The sequence below is a fragment of the Peromyscus leucopus genome, chromosome 3, assembly GCF_004664715.2.
Source record: "Peromyscus leucopus breed LL Stock chromosome 3, UCI_PerLeu_2.1, whole genome shotgun sequence".
Classification (NCBI taxonomy): domain Eukaryota; kingdom Metazoa; phylum Chordata; class Mammalia; order Rodentia; family Cricetidae; genus Peromyscus; species Peromyscus leucopus.
In genome coordinates, this window is record NC_051065.1 from 122,882,786 (window position 1) to 122,909,598 (window position 26,813).

Genomic DNA, 26,813 nt, shown 5'->3' on the forward strand with positions numbered 1-26,813 from the left:
ATATGACTAAGGGGTGTATTGTTTGCTGTAAAAACATTGGGGCCCAAGTTTAGATTCCTAGCACTTAGGGAAGAATCCACGATAGAAACTACACCTGTAACTACAGTGCTGGGAAAGCCAGGCATGTGGATCCCTGAGGGCTTACTTGCTTCCAGACTAGCCAAAATGGTGAGCTCTAGGTTCTATGAGAAGGCCTGTCTTCAAAGTTTAGCTAGAGAACCTTGACATTGCTTTCCACATATGAACACATAGGTGTACACATGCACACATCTCATGCGTACACTAAAACACAAATAGAAAATGTACACAAATACTCATTCTGACTGAGTTTTCACTGTTTGTAATAATGCACACCAGTTCTCCAGTATCCTGCCTGCTGGTACACCCAGGACTCAGAATAGGAATGGTCTGAGTGTCTTACAATTACACTCAACAATATAGATTAATCTCTCCATGTAATGCAGCCTGAAAGAAGTGTTCATTGTATGATTCAGTTAATATAAAGTTCAAAAACGGGCAAACTAGATTGGTGTGTGTTAGGAGTGATACTCTGTGTGAGGAGCAGTGGTGTGGGCTACTGTGAAAGGTTTCTGGGGGTGAGTGTGGAGGCAAGAGTATGCTACTTGATCTGAAGTCATGGGTTTCTGAAGTTGTACAATTATCATCTGCATATATATATATACATATATATATATATATGTTATGAATCAATAAACATGGTGAATATTTTATATCCTTCCCAAGAAATCAATTATTAAAAGCCCAAATAAGAGTTAATATTACAGCAGGCAGAGGTGACTAGAAATGCAGGGGGTAGTGGTGGGAGACCTGCAGTCTGTGGATATGCTTATTTTGTGAATATTCATTGAGATATATGCAATGGTACTTTCTTGCATTTCAATATCTCCCCAACTCTAAATATGCTATATTAAAACAATGGTGTACTTGATTATTTAACTCTAAACTTTTATCCCAAAGACCTCCAGAAAAAACACTACTGAGGATTTTTTCTTAAACTTAAGACTTCAATAAAATATCCTCCAGATAGCCTTTTGTAAGCAATAATCTAATATTTATGGATCAGAGCTTTAACTTTTTTAATCCACAAATTCTTTCTTCATGTACCTTTCTTTGCCAGTTTGGATATTAAAATTGTCACTTCATTCAGGTTGGTGACAGTTATATCCCATCTTGCACACATTCGAAACACCTGAAGTCCTTATGTGGATGAAACCACACAGTTCCTAGTTTCCCTGTAAGCCTGATGGAGATGGAGACTGAAGCATGGCATCTGGGAGGATATCCATCTATGCAGGTTTGTTGTGAGAGAGCTCACTTCACAGCCCTTAAAAACCAGGCAGGCACCTGGAGCAACAGATGGTGCACTAAAATGAAAACCAGGGGCAGGTTTAATTTTCTTGGATTGAAGATTGCAGGCTTTAATCTACTAAACACGTAGACACAATGAATGCAGAGAGAGTTATTTTATCAGGTAACTAATAAGATTTGGTAAATAGAGCCATTTGACCGGATAACTGCATATAAGATTAAACCTGGCAACAAAATTTACCTGTTATTACTGGGCAGTTAACATTTTAATAGTGGCATATTTTTAATGAGGGAGGTGTGGGAATTATGCCATTCAGAATAAAGAGAGGCTTTTGCAAATATGGGGAGATGAATCCTGCATGGATCTTATTAACTTTTCCATCTGCAAAGATAAAACTATTTAATGTGTTACATTTGAAATCAGAAACCCCCTAATACCCACGAAAAATGTTGAGTCCTGAGCCTATTTAATTTTTAATTACTCTGAACCTGACAGAAGGGCCCAGTGGTGCACTGGAAAACAGAAACCACACCCTTAATTACACAGCAGTTAACACAGAAGAAGAACATTGGGAAGAAGAAGAAGAGGAAAAAATTCCTTTGGTTTCTAAATTAAGCGACATATATATGGCAGGAAGTTTATCTCAACCACATATAGCAAGTTTATAGAACTAAATAAGCAACAGTGAATAAGCATGTTTTGTTCCTGAATTTCTCTTGTTCCATAAAACTGTGACATTGGAATGCATCCTACCCTAGAACAGTGGTTGCAAAGTTGTTCCTGAGTTTTTATGGTTAGAAAATTAAGCAGCCTTCAGAGTGCATTATAAGAAAGCATTTTATTGTGGTGGCAAAATATAATAGTGGGAAAATCCCCTTCTACTCATTTTCAGACCTCTGAGATTCAGAGGAAGCCATAGTTCAGTTACCTCCTCCATTATCAGAGAATTCAGCGAGACATGAATCAAGAATAAACCCCATTTGCCTGGGCAAGAAGCCCAGGGAAGAAGTAATTGCCAGCTGAGACTCAGCTGCAGACAGAGGGTGATCAAATCCAAAGATCAAATGCTTATTTCGTTTCGATAAGAATCATTAAATCAAGACTCAACTTAGCCCTATTTCCTGTACACTCAGAAAATGGCTGTATACTGTGTCTGAATCCACTGAGGTGGTACAAGTGGCCTTCATTATGAAACCTCCAGACAGACATGATTTATAACAGTGCAAGTGATTGTGATTCACAGTTCATTTAGCCAACAGGATAGTATTCAGCATTTGAGTTCACTAAAGGGCATTTCAAAGAAATTCAAGTTTTGGAAAACCAAATGTATTGGTTACATCTCTATTGCTGTGATAAAACACCATGACCAAGGCAATTTATAGAAGAGTTTATTTGGGTTTATAGTTCCAGAGGGTTTACAGTCCCTGATGGCAGAATGAAGGCATGGTAGTAGGAGTAGGTAGCAGAAGACTCAAAACTTGAATCATAAACATGAAGCAGAGAGTGAACTGGGAATGATGTAAAGTTTTGAAACCCCTAAGTCAGTCCCCAGTGACATTCTTTATCCAGCCAATCCACATCTCTTAGACCTCCACACGCAGTGCCACTAGCTGGAAACCAAATGCTCAAATGCCAGAGCCTATCGGGGACATTCTCATTTAAGCTACCACACTAAGATTCTGCAATGAGAGTTTTATACTAAACTTTCAAACACAATATTCACCATTTTTCCATCCACACTGTAGTTTTCAGTCATTATTCACATTGTACTGACTATACAAGACCTAAACATGTAAATTCTCTTATGTTAATAACATTGAGATTTGATGAGGAACATTAAATTTGTTAACCATGAGACATGTTCATAAAATAGAAGATGAAGAGATGTCTCAGTTGCTCTACATACACCAGGGCCCGAGGACAGTGCCCTAGAACCCACATAAAATTCAGGTGTTGATGGTGTGTGTCTGTAATCTCAGCATTAGGGAGGTAGAGACAGAGCATCCCCAGAGGTCACTGGCCAGAAATCCTAGTTGAACCAATGAGCTCTAATTCAATGAGAGAGTATGCCTCCAAAAAAAAGGTGGGGAACTGTAGGGGGACTTTTCTGTCCCACCTGCCACTCCCCAAATAACCACACAGAGACTTATTATTAATTATAAATGCTTGGCCAATAGCTTAGGCTCATTTTTTGCTAGTTCTTAAAACATATATTAACTCATTTCTATAAATCTATGTGCAGCCCCAAGGCTCATTTACCTCATTTACATACTTCCCATCCTGCTCACTCTGTATCTCATGGCATATCCTCTGACTCCAACCTTCTTCTCCCCAGAATTCTCTCTGCCCCCCAATTTCTGCCTAGCCATTAGCTATTAACAACGAGAGCAACACATCTTCACAGTATACAGAAGGATTATTCCACAGCAGGGAACATTTGAGAAGGACACAAGACCTTAACCTCTATTCTCTATATACACTCTCACACATGTGCACACACCCACAGGAACACATACACACACCACACACAGAAAATTATTCAAAGATGTCATTAAAACCAAGTGGTATGTGATGCTCTGAGTTGTAGAAAATAGCTGAAAAGTAATTTTATATTCTGAAATCTAAAATGTGGAAAATGGCAATTTTGGAGTTGTGTTCACTCAAAGAGAAAAGAGGTATATAATTGGATGTCTAACTATGTGCATATACCTGTCTGTAGGCATCCAGTGAGCTACTTTTACTTTTGGTCATGAAAACAGCTTTAATTTCAATATGTTGGTGATCTCCAAAATTATATTTAGTCTCTGACCCTTCCAATACCAAATTTAAAATCTCCTCTTGAGTGACCCAAGGTATACTTTGATATTCACTTGTGTTGTCACTTGATTTATATTTGAGTCACCTATGAAATGGGCATAGACTCACACAATAAATATTTGTTGAATGAACCAGTACATGAATGAATAGACTATGAGTATATTTTGCTGCCTTTTAAGTTGCAGTAAGTACCTAGCTGAAGCTGATGTCTGTATTTGGTTCTAATGGTAGCCATGAAAAATGCAGCACTCAACATATGTAGTGGGTGGTATAACTGACTAGATTGGTGACAGCATATGGGGTCAAGTAAACGTTGTGCGTTTGTTCTAATTTATATATCTGAAAGTAGTGATTCATTGTTCTAGTAAATAGAGCATACATTTTCATAGGTGATCCTGACTTAGACAGTATGTGTTTTACTTCCTGGATATGCCAACCAATGCTAAACAATTAAAAAGATATTAAGATGAACTTAGCTCAGGTGTGCCCATAGTAAGGATGGGGTTACTATGAGTTATCACCTTCACCATCAAGAACGCCATTGTCATCTCTTTCTCTCCAAGGTCTCCTTCCTCTTTCAAATGGCAGCGTTACATACAAACAGGGCTTTATCTATTTAATTGCCCGGCTTCCAAAAGAGATTCTGTGTCTGTTTCTGCTTGAGTACGTGACTTCACTAGACACCGGTTGATGTTACAAACTGCTTCTTCCTTTGTGAACAGCTTTGTTATTTCTTTGATTCATTGATCAAACACAGACAAGGCCAAATACTGATTACTTTTTTAAATCTAAGTTCTGTCAGCTGAGCTGCTCAAAATTTATGGCTATGGTAAGCCATATAGTCTGGGCACAGAATAGTATCTTGTTACAATTCACCTTGGTATAGATTTTGTGTGTGTGTGTAAACTCTGATTTCTTAGAAGTCACACAATTCTTTTGGAAGATGTGAATATATATATATATGTATATATATATAGTGTATATATAGAATGTCTGTATATTTCTGGCTGTGCAAGGACATTGCTCCACAGCTTTAGTTACTGAAATTGGCTTTTAATTTTGCCATTTGTTTTAATCATGTCAGAAGAGCTATTAAGCTTAGATTAAAAAAAAAAAAGTCAAAACAATCATTCTTTCAAATGAAAGAATCTCAGTGAAAACATTTTCTCCCCTGCATGTTTCCCTAGCCCTCTGCTTCTGTGGCTTCTGTCTTAGCAGGTGAACATTGCCTTTCTAAACGCCTCAGAACAAAATATGAGGCATAGACCTGTCAATCATAAAGCAAAGGTTTTCTCCTTCTATTCACCTATGGAATAAAAAGTCATGACATACATTGTGTCTTCTGAAAGTCTTGAGGGAGTGAAAACATGTAAAAGTCATTTATTTTCCTAATTGAGGAAGATGGTGACTACGAAAATCCAGGAGGAAGATAACTGTATTTGAAATGTAAAAACAGTAATTTGTTTTAGGTTACCGCTCTTCATTGAGATTAATATGCACACAACAAGGGTCAAGTCTTTGAATTCTTAAAATATTACATGAGAGTGGTTGAAAAGAAGAATTTATTTTTCTTTCTTCTAACTTTCTATAATTTGACTTACTAATCTATGACACAGAAAGATACTGAGTAAGTAGGAAGACTTGGAAATGAGCCTAGAAACTATTATTACTATTAATAGGATTCAGACCATCAGACTCATTTTCCACTCTTTTGAAGGGCTAGTAACATATGGTTTGAAGTCAATATGGTCTCCCTGAAGTAATGGTCCATGCTTCTGCTAAGAATAATCTCTATACTTATCTCTAATCAATAATAAGTTTTTTCAAAGATATTAGAACTGTACTTTTTTTTTTTTTTTGGTTTTTCAAGACAGGGTTTCCCTGTGTAGCTTTGCGCCTTTCTTGGAACTCACTTGGTAGCCCAGGCTGGCCTCAAACTCACAGAGATCCGCCTGGCTCTGCCTCCCAAGTGCTGGGATTAAAGGCATGCGCCACCACCACCCGGCATATTTTTAGTTTTTGAAAGCTTAGGGGCTGGGACTTTAGCTCAGAATGTAAAGTGCTTGACTTGTAAACACAAGGGACTCAGTCCTATCTCCATAACTCATGCAAAAACATGCAAAGAAATAAAAAATTCAAAGTGTGACTGGCACACACTTGTAATTCCAGCACTGGGTAAAGGAGACAAGTGGATTCCTGAGACTCACTGGCCAGCTAGTCTCATCTGCTTGGCTATTCCAGGACAGTGTGAGATCTGAAAGTGAAGGATGACACGTGAAGGACACCCAAGATTGTCCTCTAGTCTTCGCACTCTGACACACATGCACACCTCCACACACATATGCACCTGCATGTACATATACACAAACAACACTGAAAATTTTAAGAGGACTATCTAACTTACATGTATGAGTTTTAACAGGGGATATATTGCTTAGACTGAAACATATTCTTACTTCCAAACTCTTTTCTTTACGTCATATTCAAGTGGGCATCATGCAGACATAAAAAGCATATGCTGTCACTTTTACACATGTGATAATGCTATGCATTCATTAATTTGAATCCAAAACATGTATAAGTAAATGTTTGATTATGGATCTTTTATTTAGAATAAAGTACTGAGAAATCCCTGGGAAATGGGAAGAATTCCTACTTAATTTTTGGTTCTATGTAGAAACTGAAATGCAATTAAAGGCTATTTAGAAAAATAACAAAAGCAAAAATAAAACCTACAAGAGCAAATTAAACTATGCTCAAAGGAGGAAAAGTCATGGGCAGATACAATATCATACCAAATAACAAAAGAAATAAATTAGTTTTCTTACAATTAAAAACAGGAAAAACACCACATCCTAAACATAATGAAAGGAAAGGCAATTTGGTTATAAATTTATGTACTACAAAGAGGAAACTAAAGAGGAAAACAATCAAAATGGTATAATAAAAGATCTAAAAATGAGTTTAAGTTAAAACAAAAATCCATAATGAGCTAAGGAATAATGATGAGTTAAATGCTAAACAACTGCATACTCTTCTAAGTTCTAGTGAGAGAAAATGGACCAGGAAGTGGGTAAAGGTGCCTACTGTTAAGCCTGAAGGCCTGGATTGACCCCTGAGATCCCCATGGTGACAGGAGAGGGATTTGACTTCTGCAAATTGTCCTCTGACCTCCAGATGAAATGCTCATGCTGTGTGCTTCTTCTACCCCACAACAAGCACATGTACAATGAAATAAAAACATAATACAATTAAAAATAATAAAATAAAAGGAGAAAGCATGAGTAATTATAATTGAAGAGAAGACAAACATAGTATAAACAGAAGTATATGGTTTTAGAAACCTCTGTGCAAAAACAGTCCACATAAGATAAATTACATTTTTGTAAAGTTCAATGTACAAAATAGACTCAAGGGAAGTAAGTTTAACAGATCTACAAAAAAAAATGTAGAAAAGTATCAAAGATTAAAAATTTTTCAAAAATATTAAGAAATAAGGTTCAGCACTATGTATAAAGAATGATTTTTGATCAAATAGAGTCTAATGTTTGGAACACAAAACTATCTCCAGGTAAGGAAATTAATAAATATGATCATTGATATGGATTCATCAAAGAGGCACAACACAACCATCTTAAAACACATCAAAGAAGCAAATACTGCTTGAAGCCTGCCCATGCACATGGAAGGAACTGAAAAGTCAATGTTCTTCAAATTAAAGTAATAGTTACACATTTTATCTTCTTTAAGTGATATTAAAGATCACCTAGAAGATAAACCAGAACATCCAGAAAAGTTATAAAACATAGAAAATAATGTGCTTAATCCTACTAGCAAATAATATATTTATTATGAAACTTCATAAATAATGAAAATAGTTACATGCCATGGGCAGGAAAACAAACAATAAACTAATGATCATATCAATGAATTTATTACACAATAACAATAGAAATTCAAGTTGGTTGTGAAAATGGTGGTGTGATTACTTATTGACAGGTAGATATTTACATTGTGACCCTACTAGACTCAATTTCAAAATAAAGTCATGGAACCAAAGGTTATTAGAGAAAAACTCACAAGCCATAAATAAAAATGACAACATTAATTTTGAGGTGGCCTGGATGTTAATAGGGAGTCAAAATAATTTAATTTTAAAATTTAATTTATTTATAAATTCACCACATAGATCTTTAGAAGTTTCTCAGTTTATCTTGCAATAATGTTAGTATATTAATTAATCGGGCATATTTTAGATTTTTTTTTAACAAAATCAAACTTTTAGTTTATGTTCATAAACTTGATGTGTTCAAGTAATATTTAGACTCTTGAATGTCTTAACATATGATTCTTGCATAGTTTTAAATAAACCTCGTAATTTTCAAGTGTAGGAAATCCTGTAGTACTGTCATGGTATAAAATGATCTTACAAATATTTCCACTTCAGTGGAAGCCCAAATCATAGGATGGTGCTCAGCTAAATGTTTTACTGGAACCACGGGCTAGCTTGTAACTTTATTCAGCCTTCAGAGGAATACAAGTAAGTGCTTAAAACAAATACATTGTTCTCAGAAGTTGCATGGATTTTCTTGTTTCTATTTGTAATTTTCAGTTTTCCCAGAGTAAAAATAGACTTTCCCATTCCACCTGTAATACCTCAGTCTTTTGAGATTTCACTGATTAAGTAAAAGTATGGAGAGCCCAGGTAGGCAGAAGCCAGCCACAGGCCAACTAGGTACCCTGTGGCCTAGGTGGGAATGGGGAGTCACTACAATGAACAGGTATGTGGTGGAGAAATGGGAGAAAAGGAGAAGTGGAGCTGTTTGTGTATTGTGGAGAGAAACAGATCTGAAGACTGGCTGGTGGTGAGGCTGACATGGGTGGCCTATGCTGTTACCTGGGATCATGTGATGTCCAAGCCTGAGCTATAACTAAGGTCCATGTCTGGGTCTGTGGCCCTACCACAGCAGCAGGGTCTTTGTTGATATCCATGGCTGTGTTACCACCAAAGGCCATAAGGATGCCCATGTTCTGGGCTCTTACATGAGGCCTTATTGATGCCTGAGGGCCATGCTGCCACTGGGGCCATAGTAATCTGAGTGGCCTACACTGCCACTGGAGGCCACAGTGATGTCTGGCCCAAGCTGAGCTGAGTGCCATGTCTGGGTCCATGACCCTATTACAGTTGGGGTCTGTAATGATGTCCATGGCCCGTCTTACCATTAGGGGCCATGGGAGAGCTTCCTCTACCATCTTAGGAGAACTAGCCCTAGTGGTGTGGGTATGAAAGAGCTGGCCTTGACCCTTGATGGCCCAGGAAAAACTTCTTTCCCCTCACTAGCTGCAGTGGAAGAGGAGACCCCACCCTTCACCTGAGGGAGGTTGGCCCCAGAAGAGGACTGGACTAATTCAACTGTTACCCAGGCCCACATCCAGGCCTTTGAGTTGGCCCACCCCAACATGTACCCCATCTATGACCTGCTAGAGTACATGAAAGGAATGATCCTGCAGAACCATAGCCACAGGATCTCCATGACTCAGGGCAACAGCAGGATATCCAAGAAGAGTTTCAGTGATGTAGTTGGAAGTCCAATACTGATGGTATACTGTCAGCAGAGTTTTCTTGTCCTGACCATCTGCTCTCAAATAACCAGCAGCCACTTCCCAAATAACTGACTCAGAGACTTAATATAAAATATAAATGCTTGGCTCAAGCTTATTACTAACTAGCTCTTACAAGTTAACTCATTTCTATTAATCTATATGCTGCCCTGAGACTCATGGCCTTTACCTCTATCCCATTTGTGTTTCTGACTTGTTCTGCATCTGGCTGGTGACGCCTCTCACTCTGCCATTTCTCATCACATCATTCTCAGTTTGGCTTTCTTGCCCAACTTTATCCTGTTCAGCTATTGGCCAGTCAGCTTGTTTATTAAACCAATCATAGGGACATATATTCATACAGTGTACAGAGGATTATTCCACAGCATTTCCCCCTTTTTGTCTAATTAAAAAGCAAGGTTTTAACTTTAACATAGTAAAATTATATATAACAAAGCAGTTATCAAGTAAGAATTACAGTTACAATATCTAGTACATTTGTATTGGACAAAATTAGAGAAAATATTCTATTATCTATCTTATCTTGGTGAGTCTAAAGTTTTATACCTAATTTTCCTTTTATCATAACTAAGGAAAGTTTAACTATTTAGCCTTTTACTCTGTCAAAGACTGCAGAAGTATGAAATGTTACCTAATGACAGGGACATCAGGCTGCCTGACACACCACAGTTCCCAATGACACTAAGATGAATGAAGAGGTGTTGGAGAGACAGGAAAGACAGAAGAGCAAAGTTTTTTAAATTATTTTATCTATTTATTTTTATTTTGGGGGGTGCTACAAGGGTAGAGGGTAGGCATGAAAGGACTGGGAAATGAATAAGGTTGCTTTGCATTCTGTGAACAGACATAATGCAGGCAAAACACTCATACACATAAAATAAAATAAAAGTTTCAGTCTTTAAAAAAAAGTGGCAAAAGTGGGAAAAGGTTATTAAGAAAACTACCAAAGAGGTTGGAGAGATGACTCGATGGTTTAAGAGTGCTTATTGCTTTTGCAGATGATCCAGGTTCCGTTCCCACAGCAGGGCCCTCACAACCACCTATCACCTTAGGTCCAGGATATTTGATGCCCTCCGGCTTTTATAGGCATCTGCATACATGTGGTACACATAAATTCATGCACACATATATGTGCAAAAAATAAATAAATCATTACACTATTTTTGTTGTTGTTGTTTTGAGACAGGGTTTCTCCGTGTAGTTTTGGTGCCTGTCCTGGATCTCGCTCTGTAGACCAACCAGGCTAGCCTCAAACTCACAGAGATCTGCCTGGCTCTGCCTCCTGAGTGCTGGGAGTTAAGGTGTGTGCCACCACTGTCTGGCACCATTACACCTTTTAAAAGAAAAGTAGCAAGAAAAAAATTACTGCAGACAGAAAGAGATGCTGTGGAGGCAGAGTCATAAGTGATCGGGGGAGGGGCAGAGTGCAGAGCAGTGTAGACACAGGAAGGTAGTGCAGCTAGAGTTTTCCTGCCTTGCCCACAGTCAGGACAAATCTTTGTCACCCGCCAGTCCCACAGCCGCTTAGACCCAACCAAGTAAACACAGAGACTTATATTGCTTACAAACTGTATGGCCATGACAGGCTTCTTGCTAACTATTCTTATATCTTAAATTAACCCATTTCTATAAATCTATACCTTGCCACGTGGCTCGTGGCTTACCAGCATCTTCATATGCTTCTTGTCATGGTGGCAGCTGGCAGTGTCTCTCTGCCTCAGCCTTCCACTTCCTAGAATTCTCCTCTCTCCTTGTCCCACCTATTTCTTGCCTGGCCACCTACTTCCTGCCTGGCCACTGGCCAATCAGTGTTTTATTTATTGACCAATCAGAGCAATTTGACATACAGACCATCCCACAGCAAGGTAGAAATGAAATAACAAGCTGGGGAGAGAGGACATTAAAAGCATGCAACTGGGTCAGAATAAATCATACACCATGAAGCACAGAAAGAATGGAATGTAAGAGAATGTTTAAAGGACACAGAAAACGTTTTCTCTTGTTAATTTGAAAAATAGATATTTAGCTTATTTTCCTACTAACATTAAAGAAAAAACCGCTGGTTAAAAACCAAAATAAAGCTGGGCAGTGGCGCATGCCTTTAATCCCAGCACTTGGGAGGCAGAGGCAGGCAGATCTCTGTGAGTTCGAGGCCAACCTGGGCTACCAAGTGAGTTCCAGGAAAGGTGCAAAGCTACACAGGGAAACCCTGTCTCAAAAAACCAAAAAAAAAAAAAAAAAAGAAAAAAGAAAAAAAAAAAAACCAAAATAAATTATCAGACCCAAATCCAAGCAATGTCAAGAATTCAGAAGGTAAGAGGAACCATGCAGTCATAATTGTCTGGTGGCTTGTGCCGAGTCTAAGCTATAGTGATTAGATTTTGACAGTCTTGGGATTTAGGACAGAGTAGGAAATCTCAGTGCAATGTATTTGAATTTCTAGATGAACACTGAATCTAGAAAGGCTACCTTTGTTCATTACAAGAAAAATTTTCTTTAACAGGGCTGAGAAAGGGGTATAGTATGGGAACCATTTCCCAATATACTTAAGACTACATATATGTTTAATTCAACCAAATTAATACTTGGTTAATACCTTTATTGCTCACACAGTCCTCTAGACTTCAAGTAGAATCTAGGTAAACACAGTCCTTGGTGAGTTGTGATGGGCATCTGGCAGTAGCAAATGCAAAGCCTCTGAGGAGCAGAGCATTATATGTTAGGCCACAAATAAGGAAAGAAATCATGAGGATGAACTCATACTAATTTCATAGATTTTTGCAAGTTTAAAGGTTAATATCTTGAGGATTTCATGTGAGTTGTATAATTACATAATTTCCACTCCTTCCTTTCTCCCCTCCAACTTCTTCCATGTCCCTTCCAAATTCACAACCTCTTCTTTTAAGATTGTTGCACATACATGTATACATATTGTGTGTATATGTGTTACAAAGTCATTTAGTATTGCTTATATGTATACGAGTTTAGAGCTGACTACTTGGGACTGGATAATCAGGGGGTTCTTCCCTGGAGAAAACAGAGTCTTTCACTCTCAGCAGTCATTGATTGCCTATAAGTGTAGCTCTCATCCTTCATCAAAGAAGTTTTCTTTTACAGCAGATGGAGGCTATTATTGAGCTACACAATTGATCAAAATGAAGAGAATAAATGACCACAGGGTTCCTAATTTTGGTGGTTTGAACAGGTATGGCCCTTAAAGCCTCATGTATTTGAGTGCTTGGCCATTGGAAGAGGCCTACTAGGAGGTGTGGAGTAGGTGTGGCCTTGGTAGAGGAAGTGTGTCACTGTGGAGGTGGACTTTGAGGTCTCATATATGTTCAAGCCACACCCAGTGTGACAGTTCACTTCCTGTTGCCTCTGGATCAGTATGTAAAACTCTCAGCTCCTTCTCCAGGGCCATGTCTGCCTGCATGCTGTCATGCTCCCCGCCATGACTATAATGGCCTAAACTTCTGAAACTGTAAGCCAGCCCCAGTGAAATGTTTTCTTTATAACGGTTGCCATGTGTCTCTTTCATGTGTCATGGTGTCTCTTATCAGCTATAGAAACCCTAAGACGCCAACTTATTCAGTTCATCTAGGATGCAAATCCTATATCTAAGGCTCAGGGAACACTATATAAAAGGAAGCAGAAAGATTGCAAGAACCAAGGGTCCGGGAGGCCTGCTACTGGATAGGTTCTAGAAATGACCAGGATGCTACAGCAATGAAATCTCAGCAAGTTAGTTTTCCAATACAAGATTAGAACATTTTCCTTTTTTTGGTAGAAACATTTCAAAAGTTTGATATATCCCAAAATTTATGGCACTAAAGAGAAGGAAGCATCCTCAATTACCACTAACTGATGAGATGTTCCTGCATAGCAACATAACAATCTTTTACACATCATCAAATGTATATATTCATGTTACTTGGATAATTCATTGTTAGGCATTTGATTCATGATTATGACAAATGTACAGCCATGTTTAGAATGATGTTGTTTCCAGCATTGTTGATTCCCATTTTCCTTTGAACTTTCCCCTTTCCCCCCACCCATCTGAAATTTATGACCTGTTCTTTATTGTTACACATACACACACACACACACACACACACACACACACACACACACACACACACATTCACCCTGCTGAGTCCTTTTAGTGCTGCTCATATGTATATGCATTTAAGGCTGACCACTTGGGACTGGATAATCACCAAGTAGAAGACTCCCTCAGCAGCCATTAATTCCATTCTAAAAACTTATCCTTCTACCTACAGGCAAACAGAAGCTTTTTTTGCAGCAGCAGCCGATGGAGACTATTACAAAAGCCCACAATTGACCAAAATACAGAGAATAACAGACTGACATTGGGTTCCCAATTTCTATGGATACATCTACATTACAATCTCCACACATAAGGCTCAAGGTACACTGCAGAAGAGGGAACAGAAAGATTGTAAGAGCCAGAGGACCAGGACATATGCTTCAGGATAGTGTTTTTATGTCTAACTGTGAAGCTGCACACTGTGCCTGTGAAATCTCAAAAATATGGTCATCTAAACAAGACCGGCATAATGATACCAGTTGACATACCACAGGGGAAAAGGGAACTCTCACAGGATTTCATCACTAAATGAAGCAATAAATATTTAAATACACTATGGTATGCATGCATTTTAAATGTCTGTAGCCATAACAAAACACTGGATAGATCTGCATATATTCTTATGGAAGTGCTCTAAGACATAAACACAAAACACACATATATTAATGCTATTTTTGAATAGACACTCATGTATGCCAGTACATTACATATACTTATGGACGCATCCAAACATGTGCTGTGCATATGCATAATGTATTGATATTTGTGCATGTTTTTTTCTTGAAAATTGTGAAGGTTGATCTTGAACTCCAACTTAGTTGATTAAGAGATGACTAGAAAAATAGTAAAGCTTATTTTAGGGTGCGTCTTTGAGGGTGTTTGCATATACAAAAGGCATGCAAGACAGCAACTAAGGGTGAAAGATCTGCCACAGATGTGGGCAGCACATCTAGGAGGTTACAGGCCTGGTTAGAACAAAATGGCCAAAGGAAGAAGCCAATCAGCATGGCAGGCTCCATTCTCCCTGAGATTCTGTATCTACCCTGCTGCTATCGTCTATGGATACCGTACTCCAGTTTCTTCCTGAGATTCTGTATTTATCCTGCTGCCATCATCTATGGACACCGTACTCCAGTTTCTTCGACCTTTTAATAAATATTGATTCACACCAGTGCCTCTCCAGGGAGTTTCTTGGCCTTCATCCTTAAACTGGGGCTACATCTTTGGTCCCCTTGTTCTGTGCTTCCAGATTCTTATACTGACCTTTGTTCTCTGGCTCTCCATTGTATAGATAGTGATTGTATGGCCAAGTAGCCTCTGTTCATAGGAACCAATCCCAATAAATGCCCATGTGCATATACATGTGTGTATTTTACTGTTTCTATGTCTCAGCAGAATACTGACTAAAATAGGACCCATAAAAGTGCCAATAGTACTGTTTTGCATGCATCATAAATAATGGTGAGGGCTTCTAATGCTCATTAATTTTTTTCCATATTTACCATCATTTTGAGATGTTTAAACAACTATAATTTGGAAGACAATGTATAATTATTCATTTTCAGGACATTATAATACATTCATTCATGTTGATCATTTTCTAGGTACTGAGTACACACCAAAGAACAAAGAGGTTGTGGTGCCTGTCTTAGGAGTCTTTCCATGGTAGTTGTACAAGCTGATTGAAATCTTGTTTAGGATTAGAATAGCTGAACAAAGAGATCTTTGCAAGTACATAAAATTCTGTTCCTTTAATGTATAAATTCACTTTTCTTTTTCTATTAATTCCTACAGCAGGATTATATTCATTTGAAGTCAAGCATCAGTCACATTCTGAATATCCATTTTCTAATGCTCTAAAAATAATGGGGCTGAAATAGGTAGTTTTATTACATAAGTTAATGAGACCAATAACTGCAGAAATTCCCACAATAACCTGCTTGCCATGTGTCTCTAGCTCAGTCTTGGCAGCATTGATCCAAAGCTAATCAAGAGATGAATAGATAATGACTGACCATTACAATCCATTCTTCAGTCACTTCCTTTGAGCCTTGTGTTCAGCTGGCCTCAATCTCAATATCTAAATTGGACTAGTTACTTTGCTTTCTATAATTATTTATAAACTATTCTGCAAGCAAACTGAATACAGATGTGAAATACACACATAAAATAGTCATGAAAGCCAAATTTTCTGTGATCAATGTTACAAGGAATCACAGAAGAATCATGATTTTTAAATGGATAGTTTATTTGCTGATTCTGCACCTGAGGAACTTTGTCCAAGGTCATTCTGTTGGTCCAGGAAATGTAGGTGTTCTGAATCTCAATCCAGGGCTTTGTTCCACAGCATGCTACCATGCACCAATGCTTTAGAACCAGGGTTACTATTTATCATTCAGTTCATTGTTTTTTTTTTTTTATTATGGTTACTTCTCAAATATTAAACCTTTTCTGTGGGTCTACAGTTTTCTCTTCTAATAGCTTATATATTTTTTTTTTATTCATTTTTAGAAGGTTTTGAGAGGGTTTTTTATCTTGTGGCCCAAGCCTATCTGGCACTCATGGTAATCCTCCTAAATCAGGCAAGCATAAGGAATGGCTTACCAACATACTACTTAGCACACAGCTCTCTTTCAGCAATGCACGGGGCAGCCTGAGACTTTAACCTACACCAACTATGCACACATATCCAACTCTGAACAATGCACCTCAACTTTTTAGGAACCTAGGACCTTCCATACCTACATCAAGCTGCATGCACACACTACTCTGAACAAGGGAATGCTTCTCCTCTCCTTAGCAACCAGCAAATTCATACAGATTCTTTTGACTCATATTCCAGGCCCATCTAGATACAGGGGAGGGCACCCAGCCTAGACTGGTTGTGGATGCATGTGCAGTGATGCAAACTGTGTCCTCTATATGTATTGCTATGGAGAACCTCCTATTTACCATCTTACACCTATAGAATAGTAGGGTATTTCTAAGATGAAAATCAGATTATAGAAAGGGACATGTGTTGATGTATCCAACAGTCTTATTAAATAAGAAACACAGAAACAATGTAAAAGAGAAAGCCGAGAGGTCAGAGCTCAGAGCTAAAATCTCACCCTTCCTCCTGCTGTCCCAGCTTCCCAAAAGAGAGCTATTTCCTGTGTGTAAGTCGTTTTTCCAGTCATTCTGCCTTCTCATTGGTTGTAAACCCAAACACGTGACTGCCTCGTCACTGTCTGAATGTACAGCCCCCTAGGTCTTAAAGGCATATGTCTCCAATGCTGGCTATATCCCTGAACACACAGAGATCTATGGGATTAAAGGCATGTGCCACCACCACCACCACACTCTGTCTATGGCTCTAATAGCTCTGACCCCTGGGCAACTTTATTTATTAACATACAATCAAAATCACATTTCAGTACAATTAGAATACCACCACAGACATGTGAGTAAAAGGTTCGATAATTTAAAAACTGTCAATCAAAATAGAGAAATACCTAACCTACATGTTTAGTAGTCAACTCTTCCTTCCTTTAGACTCTATGAAAAATGCCACAGGCAGTAATCTAGGGCCCTCAAATACATTCACTCACATAAACCACTGTCACTTTTGATAGCATGTTTCTTTCTGTTCTATACTACAACAAAATTTTTGCTTTTGAATAAATCTTCCTTTCTACTTAGTGATCTGTTTTGCCTGTATTCCAATTGTTTCAATAAGAGGCCAAGAATCTGGAAATGCCTGACCCAGACCCCAGCTTTCAATGACATTCCTATTCCAATGTTCCAAGTGCTGGGTTAGGAGGCAGGAGCCACCCACACCTGGCTTTTTTCTAATATTTTAATTAGGATATGTAAAACATAATTACTCTCTCATTTCTCTTTCTATTTTTGTATATGACTCAAGCAGATATTTACAGGTGCAGACCACAAGGCTCAGTTGGGAAATACTGCATTTTTTTTTCTAAATGCCTCTGCACATGTGGGAAGATCTTGCTGTTATTTGGAATATCCTAAGTTAACTAAATAGCTCTAAACCTGTAAAACCCTGGACAAATATCTCTATTAAAGAAATATTTCTCCAAAGCTAGAATATTTCCCTTAGTCTTCATATTTTAAATATTTAGGATTCACAGTAACAAAAGAGATTGTCAAAGAATTTACATCTGGTGTTATTACCCAACCTCTGATTTGGACACCTGTTTTACTAAGTTTGGACTGTATATATAGAAAAACAATTTTAGTGGAAGTATTTAACTTATTGTTGTATAACTGAAGTTATTTTCTTCATGATTTGTAATTATTTTTAGGATCAGTAAAGTAGAAAGTGAAAGGGCATTCCCACAAATGTGGGTTAAATTAACTTTTTTGATAAAGTACATAGTTGTGGTGGTATTGTGTTCCCCAAAATATTGTGCACCCTAATAAACTTATCTGGGGTCAGAGACAGAACAGCCACTAGATACAAAGGCTAGAAAATGGTGGCACTCATACCTTTAATCCTAGCTTTCCAGAGGTAAAAATCCCTCTGGATCTCTGTGAGTTCAAGGCCACATTGGAAACAGCCAGGCATGGTGACTCACACCTTTAATCGCAAGAAGTGAGCCTTTAATTCCAGGGAGTGATGGCAAAAACAGAAAGATATATAAGGTGTGAAGACCAGTAACTAGAAGCATTTGGCTGGTTAAACATTCAGGCTTTCGAGCAGCAGTTCAGCTGAGAGCCATTGGGATGAGGACACAGAAGCTTCCAGTCTCAGGAAACAGAATCAGCTGAAGAACTAGCCAGGTGAGGTGGCTGTGGCTTGTTCTGCTTCTCTGATCTTCCAGCATTCACCCCAATATCTGGCCTCAGGTTTGATTTTATTTATAAGACCTTCTAAGATTCCTGCTACAACATAGTAAAAGGGTTTTACCTAAAAATATGGCTGATTAAACCTTTAATTACTCTGTCAATATCTATTCTTCTTATTTTATGCATCCAGTTCTATGTCCTTTGAATAGAATTGTCCTATATCCTATATATTATCCTATTTGTATATATCATATGTATGTATACATAGGATAACACACATATATACGCACAAACATACATAAATATGATAACTAATTATCCTGGGGGTAGAGAGGAATAAAGTACAAAAGAAAAGAAGAAAACCCACAAAACCCCGTCTGACTTCCTGACCTGAATGAGCAACGCTATTAAAGGAGCCTAAGTTGTTTGCTGAGCACTTGAGTAACCTCACAGTTAGATTTACAGTCTATGAGCTGCAAGCTTGAATAAACCAGCACTCGCTGCAAGAACATCTCATGGAAGACAGTGGATCCTGTCAGCACCCCCAGCTCCACATCTTGCTTCCTGCTGATGATTTCGGTGAAATGGCTCTCCCAGGCTTACATTTTGCATGAATTGTCTCAGCTTATAGGAGTATTTTAAAGGTTGTTATAGGCTTGCATAGGATGGAACCTGGTGGATAGAAGTATGTGGCTAGGATGGGTCTTGGACATAACTCTTTGTTTCTTGATCCACACCATGAGAAAAGGCACCTCCTCACCCTTGACAGCCACAGGTAGAGATGTTGACACTCCATGGTTTCCCCTTCAGAATGGAATTAAATGTTAATGAAACTGTGAGCCCAGATGATCTTTTCTATCAGGCAAGATGGCCACAAAGAGGGAAAATTCTATCATTTGACAGGTATGATTTTTGATGCAAAACTTTTCACACTTTAAAATCAGAAAGGAAGAGCCTGAATGGGTCCAGGTGCAAAACTCAAATCTTGCCACCACCTGCACTAGGTCTCTCCCTTTGACAAACACATTCTCTTTATCCTCTGTATCTGCACCATCTCTAATGACTGACAGAAAGCCAATAAACGCAGAGGATTGGAACTGAGAGTTACCAGGTGTGCATATTCATTATAAAGAACTAATGAATGATTGTAGCACGCAATCTGCATGATTGTAAACAACCAACATATGATTACAAGGCAGCAGAAAAATACTGGGGTTTCTGCATGCAAATGCTAAGACAGCTTCTTGTGGCTCTGAAGAGGGGATTGCTGCTAAATTGCTTTCAGTAACCTGATTCCTCAGAGACAAGCACAGCAGTACTTCCCGATAATGAATGTTTCAAATCCCACTTTCTGTCCTCTCATTGGCCCAAGAAAGCAGCAGGAGTGAGAAAGGAATGAAGCAGAATCTTAATGCTCAAGATATTCTGTGTTAACTGCATGAGGTGAAGTCTGTGAAAGGTAAGCATGTCTTCCCAGAACATTGAATCAGAGGGTTGAAACAAGTCTAGATCCGTCTTCTCTCCTGACCATTATATTGTTGCTTATACTTATATTGGATTGTGTGTGTGTGTTTCATTGTTAGAAACAGAGTTTGATATGATCCCTTTGCACCCTGAACACCTTTACTAGCATGTTAAGGAGATGTGGAAAAAGGAAAACAGTCAGTAAACAAGACACACCATATTCCTAATGCAAAGTAAATTTGGTGAAATACAGATTATCAGGCTTCTTACCTAACAACAACAAATCAATCTCAAATCTTACTGAGTTAAATGCATCCTTTAAAAAAATTGGTTATTGTTTTGTAAGTCAGGAAGTCGATCTCTCATGTTTGGCATCAGACACTGCTGAGGCCACCTGCACATGAAGGATCAACTGAACTACATGTCTAAGATGCCATACCCATACAGATAGGTCGATTGACAGAGAGCTCGGCTGGGAAAGTAGACCACAGCACCTAAATGGGCCTCCTCCAGCCTGGTGATAGCAGAATCATTAAACTTCTTCCATGAGTACCCTAACAGAACCATGTAGGGCTAGCCTGCCCTTTTTTTTTCTGCTCCATAGAAGTCACATAGTGTTACCTCTACTGTTATCTGTTTGTTAAAATAGCTACAAACTAGCCTGAAATCAAAACAAAGGGGGACAGCCTACCATACCATGGAAAGGAAGCTTTATCAAAATATGTTGCATTAAAGAAAAAGTAAGTTCCTTCTAGTTGCAAATCATTTTTATACCTCCTACTTGCAATAACCATCTAACCTCTTGATGTATAGTAATTTCTGTGAAGATAAAACTTCCAGCTTGGAGGGAAACTAATTAAGACACAGTTTGTTCAAAGGAGAGGTGACACACTCCATCCTGCCATGAAGCTCACTAAGCTCAGGAAGTAAACTACTCAAAGGCTTCAGGAAGGTCATGAAACTGACCAGATTCACTAGGCTCCTCCCTCCCTAAGTATATATGCACAGTAAGGACTACTTAAAGACACTCTCAGACAAGCTGAGGTGTTTATTATACATAGTAGAAGAGGAAGATAGGGTTATTGTATTCAGATGAATCAAGGAGGCAGAGTTATTACATGTATAGAAACAAAAGGCAGGGTTTATGGTGCACAGTTGGACAAGAAGTCAGGTGTAGCTAATCTCATGAGGAGCAGTCTCTGAGGAAGAGCAGTCTTTAGGCTGTAAATATTTGGGTGAGGGAGAAAGTTATGATGAACATTTTCTTCATACACTGTCAACATCTGCACATTGGTCAGAAAAAGGCTTTGACATCTCTCTGAGCCTTATTCCTGGGGCAGGAAGACTTAAATATTTTCCTATAGGTCTGAGGCTATGGTACTTGACATGGCTGTACCCTTGTCAATGGCATACATTCATTCAGGACTTCACACACTCATGGCTTCCTCTTCTCCCCACACATGACAGTCCTAGGGTATGATTCCTTAAGAATGGGTCTTCTTGATCTGAAGACCAAACAAATAAACAAATAAACAAACAAATATTTATCACCCTGATACACACACACACACACACACACACACACACACACACACACACACACACACACCACGATGCAAATGTGGACATGTACAGGTAGGTATTCCTGTTTTGAAAAGAAGTCAGGAAATAGAAGCAGTTTCTAGTCCATAAGCAAGACTGAAATCAACCACATACATTTCCTGATCCCTGAGTAAGGTTTTGATGTTCACTGGTGACATTCACTCACTGGCAGAACTCTTGGGGCAATCACTACCAGTCATCCCTTTCTTTGGAACCCGTGATTGTTTACAAATAAAGGCTACTCTCTCGTGTCCGCCTCTATCCACTTTGTGCTTATCTTGTCCTTAAAATAAATAAACCTGATACAATTTAAAAGCATTGTTTATTTATTTCTTATTTATGAGCTCATGAGCTACCCCATTAAGCAAAAGATTGAGTCGCAAGTGTCTCAGGGAAAAATAGCTCAAATTCTGGTTTCTTATGGGACTACCTTGGGATAACACAGCAGACATGGGAGGCCTATCAATTAATGGCAAGTATCTTTGGAGATTTCATTCAATATCTTTAAAGTTTAAAAGTGGCTATGGTTTTAAATATTTCTTTTTAAATTTATTTTATTATCACACTTTTATCTTTAATTTTGATTAAGTATTTTCCTGAAAGTCTCCTGTCTTGGGGTCTTTGGTACTTTTTACTTCTTCAATGAGAAAAAAAAAATCTAACATATCTCAATGCTTCAAATAACTTTGACTACTTTTTTCACATGGATGATTCAATATTTACTCAAAATCATTACTCATACTAGGGGAAAGACCTGTTTATGTATTAATAGAAGAGACATAATGGAGCATTGATGCTGAAAAATTACTGAAGTGGAACTAAAAGAAAACTGAACAATTATAAGATACAAAGATTAAGAACTAAGGATTTAAAAAAGATTAGATCCAAGAGCATATATGTTAGTGAGATAGAAATTAATGTAGAGGATGGCTAGACTGTCAGACAGAGAGATGAAGACCAGAGAAGAAAAAACAAAACTGCTAAAGAAATACAATCAAACTAGCTAAAAGACCTGTTCATAAGATTCTAGTATGAGAGAAAAGGAGGCAGACACAACACTAAAAATAAAGAGAAGGAGAATGTCTCCACACAGAGAAAACACACCAAAGCATGCTAGGTAGCCTAAAGGTTCAAGAATTGCTGGGAAGCAATGGAGAACTACTACCTCAGCATATGATTAAAAGACTCACAAAATAAAATAAAAAGAGTAAGAAGAGCCATATAGTGAGCGGGACAAAGCAAAATGTCACTCAGAATGAACAGTACAAGCAGTGCTTAGGAACCGTGTTCTCAAATAGAACCACAAACAAGGCAGGAGGGAATGAAAAGCAGCAGAGAGACAAATAAGTGAACAACACTAATGAAATCTTCCCTGTGTAACAAAACAGGGAATAGTTTATAAGTTTTATTCTATCATATTTTATTCTAATAATAAACAGAGACTAGAAGCTGCATCTGGAGAGGAGAAGAGTCAGGAAAACAAGAAACAAGCAGGATTCTGAAGAGATAAAGTCTCAAACAGCTCCAGATGTCCACACTGGCAGCAGGAGAAGAGAAGAAAAGATAGTAGCACACCATAGAGCAGTAAGACAAGAGAACAAGCTGCAGACATGCATATCTCCAGCCCTGGGGAGGGCAAGCACGGCCTCATTCCAGAGGTGAGCCGGGCAACCTGCACAGGCCTCCAACCCATTTACAGTGATTCCTCAGGCACCTGGGTCAACGATGGTGAGGAATCTTATTTGTCACTCTGTGTGACTCAGAGGGTGGTGGCCAGGTGCCATCTTGATGGGGAGCCTGTTATTTTAAAACCCAGCTACACTGGGGACCTGTGAATGGGGAAGAATCTAATCACATCTTGGGGAGTTGGGTTCAACCTTCCCCAGCTCCAAGGTGAGAGACAGACTTGAGGAGCAGTTGTGCTGGAGTTAGAAGGCCAGATGCTGATAAAACAGACAGCTCAGGTGACGAATAGTTCAGCAGAGGCACTGAAGGGCACAAAAGGCAGCCTGACTCTTGGTGACCAGGAGCAGAGTTTATCAAAGGTCAGTGACTCTAGAGTATGAGATCCCTAAGCCTAGTGTCAGTAGGTGGATTTACCTCTCCAGTCATTTGTCTGTTCAATCATAATAACTGATATCCATGGCTGCATTCCTCAAGGAAGGTGGATGACACTTGTAGAGTGGGATGGAAAGTATGAAGATGGTCTTTGTCTGTACCGATGTCTGCTGTGGGCTTTTCTCCCACAGTTAGTCTCCCACTAAACGCTGGGGACACAGCTCTTAGCCTTTGGGTGTGCTAGTGAGGGACTCTCTAGAAAGTGAGAGTCTGCCCAGCTCACAGACAACACAGCTAAGTGAGGCTCCTGATAGGCAAAGAAGGAGAGCTATTAAGTAAAGACCACTTTAAAAACACCAGACACCTGACCAACATGGAAGCAACACAGGATCACCCACAGGAAAGGCTGTATTCCACACGTTCAGCAGACACCTTTGCCATGCATATCACTAGAAAATACCAATTTTTAAGGAGCCCTTGAAAGAGCTGTTTCAATACTCCATTTTTTTTTGTCCCTGTGCTATGTCTTTTTTATTCCACTTTTAGTGCTAGCTTTACTCTATCACATTTTAATAAAGCCCACGTTTGCACGTTTTCTTCCCCTTCTCCATCACCAATTTCTTTAAGTTCTCTCATTATTGAGGAACCTGCTTTCCCCTTTCTCTTTTTCTCTTCCAGTTTCTCACCTTTTCTTGAGAGCTGCTGGTAGCAAAAGACCATGGGAGTATACAGCAAGTGACAAACTAGTGCTCAGAAGGTCAATCTATCAGAACCGAGGGTTCTGGTGGAGGAAACCATCATGCAAGGCATTATGGAATTACTGCCTTTTGAATGAATAGGCTGTTTCTTGCTGTAAAGTAGGGCCAATGAATTTGCTGTTTCCCTGAGTGCTCCTGCTACAAACAGCCTTTTTTTTTTTTTTTTTTTTTTTTTTTGCTATGACCCACTTGAAACTAGAGTTAACTTTCACCTAAAACTTTGACTCAGAGCTTACTCCAGCAGCCCTCGTTTAAATAACAATACAAACCTCATAGTCCAGTCAGAGCTGATTTTAAAACTAATGGCAATTCCCCAACATTGATAAACTATTTCTTCAGCTCTCAATAACCTTTTTACCTTCCCTCCATAACATTCTTCTCTATTCCTTTTCTTTGCTATTCTTTCCTTTATTTAACCCTGTTTCTCTTCCCTTTTCCTTATTCTCTGTCTTACTTACTTACTAGTTTGTACATTTTCCCTAGATGACTTTAAACTGCATAGCACACTCTGCACCAGCCTGCCATGTTCTCCTTTATAGTTATTGTTGACACATCAGTGAAATTAAAAAAAATCAACTATATGTATCAAATGTTTGGGCTACCAATATCATAGAATAAACCAAAGTCTGGAGGTGAGTATCTGATACATCAGAATAAAAACGTGGTGAGAGAGATTGCTCTTCTTTCTTTCTTTGGATTTTTTTTCAATAGGGTAACTATTGGTAACCCAGGCTTTCCTGAAACTGACTCTGTAGACCAGGTAGGCTTCATATTCATGCTGAGTCTCCTGCTTCAGCATCCCATGTGCTGGGATTTCAGACATGAGCCATCACGCTAGGATCAAAGTGGCAAAATTTCAAACTGTGCCCGGCTGCACGTGCTTGTAATTTTTAAAGGAATCTGAGACTGGGAGCTTTCAAGCCATCCTGGGCTATATAGCAAAATGATCTAAAAAAATGCAAATAAAAATGTAGAGGCAAAAATTCTAATTTGCATTAGACTCATAAATTAATGTGTTATAATATAGTTCACTGTAATCACAAACAAAAGAATAATGACTAAAGAGATAGAGGGGGAAACTGAATGAAACTGAATGATAGTCAATTAGCATAAAAGAAACCATGATACATGTAAAAAGCAGGAAAGAAACAGAAATGCAAACAAATGGCTTTATAAAGAGAAACAAGTAGTAAAAGGGTACGCTTATCTAGCTATAGTTTCATTAAAGGGAAATAGAATAAATGTGTTCATTCAGCAACAAGACTAATTGAGTTCTCAAAAATCAATGCTGTGGTACTCACGAGAGCATGCCTTAGATGTAAATTCAAAAAAATTAAATTTAAAAGATAAAGAAAACACCATGTAATTTAGACCATACTAAAACAACGGATATGTTATAGTAATTTCTGATCACAAGGCAGACTTTCAGAGAAGAAGCATGGATGGAGATAAACAGAAATATTATAGATCTGAGGGCTTAAGAGCATAGCTTAGCAATGAGGAGTGTTTGCTGTTCTTGTAGAGGATCCATGCTCAGTTCCCAGCACCCACAGAACAGCTTACAATTGTCTGTAGCTCCAGTTCCAGATGACCTGATGCCCTCTTCTGGACTCTGTGACATCAAGCTTGTACATAGCACAAATATATACATGCAGTCAAACACTCATACAACATAAAATAAAAATAAATACATTGTTTAAAAAGAACTATCAATTTGCAGGCATGAATGAAAACAGCCTCAATGAAAGGAGGTAAAAACTGACAGAAGAGAATAAAAAGAAGATGCACACATCACATGCAGATTACTGATAAGAACAAGAGCTACAAGGGTCTGGAGATATTCCTCAGTGGTTAAGACAGCAGACCACTGTAGCTGGAAGTTTTCCTGTGTCCTGCCCTGTCTGCAGCTGCTCAGACCCAAGTAAACACACAGAGGCTTATATTAATTAAAACTGTTGGGCCATTAGCTCAGGCTTACTACTGACTAGCTCTTACACTTAAACTCAGCCCATTTCTGTTCATCTATATGTCATTACATTTTCCGTGGGTTTACCTGTGTGCCATTACATGCTGCTCCCTGGATGGCAGGCTGGTGTTTCCTGACTCAGCCTTCCTCTTCCCAGAATTCTCCTTATCTGCTTATCTTGCCTATACTTCCTGCCTGGCTACTGGCCAGTCAGTGTCTTATCCCAAAAGCATTATCCCACAGCAGACCACTTTTTCAGAGGACTTGACTTGGCCTCCCAGCACTCTCACTTGG